The 3,080-nt window shown below is 36.9% G+C and overlaps 1 protein-coding gene across 13 annotated transcripts in view; it reads left to right on the top strand.

Annotated features, from left to right (window-relative positions):
* The window catches only part of EVI5 (ecotropic viral integration site 5), a 241,745-nt gene that overhangs the window by 171,135 nt on the left and 67,530 nt on the right, over window positions 1–3,080 (top strand). The gene's annotated exons all lie outside the window — the stretch shown is intronic.

The following is a 3,080-nucleotide window of genomic DNA, read 5'->3' as shown; positions in this document are numbered from 1 at the left end:
GGGTTCAAGCAATTCTCCTGCCTCAGCCTCCCATGTAACTGGGACTACAGACACGCACCACCACGCCTAGCTAATTTTTGTGTTTTTAGTAGAGACGTGGTTTCACTGTGTTGACTAGGATGGTGTCGATCTCTTGACCTCGTGATCCACCCGCCTTGGCCTTTCAAAGTGCTGGGATTACAGGCGTGAGCCACTGCGCCCGGCTCAGAAACCATTTTTTATAATTTTTTGTAGCCTAAGTACACAGTGTTTATAAAGTCTACAGTAGTGTATGTCCTAGGACTTCACATTCATTCACTACTCACTAACTCACCTAAAGCAACTTCTAGTCCTGCAAGCTTCATTCTTGGTAAGTGCTCTATACAGGTATACTATTTTTATCTTTTATAACATACTTTTCCTGTGCCTTTTCTATGTTTAGGTATGCAAATACTGGCCATTGTGTTACAATTGCCTACAGTACCCAGTGCAGTAACATGCTGTGCAGGTTTGTAGTCTAGGAGCAATACGCTATACCATATAGACTAGGCATACAGTAAGCTATACCATGTAAGTTTGTGTAAGTGCACTTTGTGATATTAGCATGTTGAAACTGCCTAACAATGCATTTCTCGGAACATAACCCCATTGTTAAGAGATGTGTGACTGTATTTGTCCTTTTGTGACTGGCTTACTTCACTTAGTTTGATGTTCTCAATGTTCATTCATGTTGTAGTATATGTCCAAATTTTCTTAATTTTTAAAGCTGAATAATATACCACATTTTTTATCTGTTCATTCATTGATGGACATTTAGAGTGCTTCCATGTTTCAGCTATTGTGAATAATGCTGCTGTGAACACAGGTGTACAAATTTCTGTTCAGTCCCTGCTTTTATTTCTTTTGAGTACATAGAAGTGAGATTGCTGGATCATATAGTAGTTGTTTAATTTTCTAAGAAACTGCTATACCATTTCCCACAGAACCTATACCATTTTACATTTCTACCAGCAGTGCCTGAGGATTTGATCTTTTCCACATTCTCACCAATACCTGTTAATTTTCTGTTGTTGTTGTTGTTGTTGTAATTACCATCCTAATCGGTGTGAACTGGTATCTCATTGTGGTTTTGATTTCCTAATGATTCACCATGTTGAGCATACTTTCATGTGCTTATTTTGCATTTATATATCTTCTTTGGAGAAATGGCTATTCAGGTCCTTTGCTTAATTGAATCAGGTTGTTATTTTTGTTGTTGAGTTATAGGAGTTATATATTCTTAATATCATTTTCTTATCAGATATATGGTTTGCAGATATTTTCTTCCATTATGTTTGTTGCCTTTTCTCTGTTGATAGTGTCTTTTGCACGAAAGTTTTGAATTTTGCCAAATCAACTTACCTGGGGTTGGTTTTTGTTTTGTTTCCTTTTTTTTTTTTTTTTTTGGGTGGTGTTGACTGTGTTCCAAGTCCATTTTTTAGTGAAAATTTATCATATTTCTATATTATCAAAACTACATGTTTTGACAGGGCACAGTAGCTCACACCTGTAATCCCAGTGCTTTGAGAGGCCAAGATCGCGGGATTGATGGAGGGCAGGAGTTCAAGACGAGCCTGGGCAATATAATGAGACCCTGTCTCTACAAAACAATTTTTAAAAATTAGCTGAGTGCATGATGGTACAACCCTATAGCCCTTGCTACTTGGAAGGCCAAAGCGGAATGATCCCTTCAGAAGTAGGAGTTCCACATTACAGTGAGCTATGATCAAGCCACTGCACTCCAGCCTGAGTGACAGAGTGAGACCTTGTCTCTAAAAAAAATGTTTTTAAAATAAAAATGAGCCGGGCGCGGTGGCTCACGCCTGTAATCCCAGCACTTTGGGAGGCCGAGGTGGGCGGATCACGAGGTCAAGAGATCGAGACCATCCTGGTCAACACGGTGAAACCCCGTCTCTACTAAAACTACAAAAAAATTAGCTGGGCATGGTGGCGCATGCCTGTAATCCCAGCTACTCAGGAGTCTGAGGCAGAAGAATTGCCTGAACCCAAGAGGTGGAGGTTGCGGTGAGCCGAGATCGCGCCATTGCATTCCAGCCTGGGTAACAAGAGCGAAACTCCGTCTCAAAATAAATAAATAAATAAATAAATAAATAATAAAATAAATAAAATAAAAATGCATTTTGTCACTTCTTATGCCTTACTTCCTCTTGTATAACATGACAAGAGTAGTAAGTTTTCCCTAGGGACAAAATATTATCTTTAAAATCTTATGTCTTTCAAGAGTTTATACAGGTTAAAGTGTATTGCTCAACTCTTCAGTCTTTCAAAATAGAAAAGTCTTAAGTATTAAACTAAATAAAAGGTAATTTGAATCATTTTTCGAACTTTTTTTTGAGTCTTCAATAGCATTTCTCTTCTCCCTACCACTCCGTTAGTTCATCTGCTTACTCCTTACCTGAACTGTTGTTTTGTAACCTCCCATCCAGTTTCCTTTTCTCCAGCTTCAGCTGTTCTGCAGTTGCAAAAGCTGTCTCTCTAAAACACAGAAATTTTATTGACTGCCTTTAAAATATCAAATCACATCAAAACTCCTTAGCATAAAATCCTTATTATTGCTCAAACTGAATTTCTAGCTTCATCTCTCACCATTATCTTCCCATCCTCATCCCTCACAGATACACGCTGTGCTCTACCTATTGTGAATTATCTTATTCCTGCAACTTTCACATTCTTTCAAAATTCTGTGCTATTCTGCATGCTGCTCTATCTGCCTAAATTGCTGTATTTTTCTGAACTTCCTACTACTCTACTTTTGAAGTATTTCTGTTTCTCTTTCAGGTCTTAAGACTGAGTGCTCCTTGGCTAACTGGCTGCTAATTTGCTTAGTAAATGGGTTTTCAGTAGATGTGTTACTGAATACATCTTAGATATTAAGGTTTCAATATTTAATTATATGTATATAGATAGATAGATATAGATATATTTTAATGCAAGTTAAGAATTAAGATTAATAAATAGATCTTTCATTAAAACCTGAAACTTTTTTTCAGTTATCAAAGTAATATATTTTAGGTTATTTTCTTTTTTTTTTTTTTTTTTTT

Source organism: Cebus imitator, unplaced genomic scaffold, assembly GCF_001604975.1.
Source record: "Cebus imitator isolate Cc_AM_T3 unplaced genomic scaffold, Cebus_imitator-1.0 Scaffold166, whole genome shotgun sequence".
In the NCBI taxonomy this organism is placed as follows: domain Eukaryota; kingdom Metazoa; phylum Chordata; class Mammalia; order Primates; family Cebidae; genus Cebus; species Cebus imitator.
Note: the sequence above shows the minus strand (reverse complement) of the source record. Positions and strands in the feature narration are given on the sequence as shown.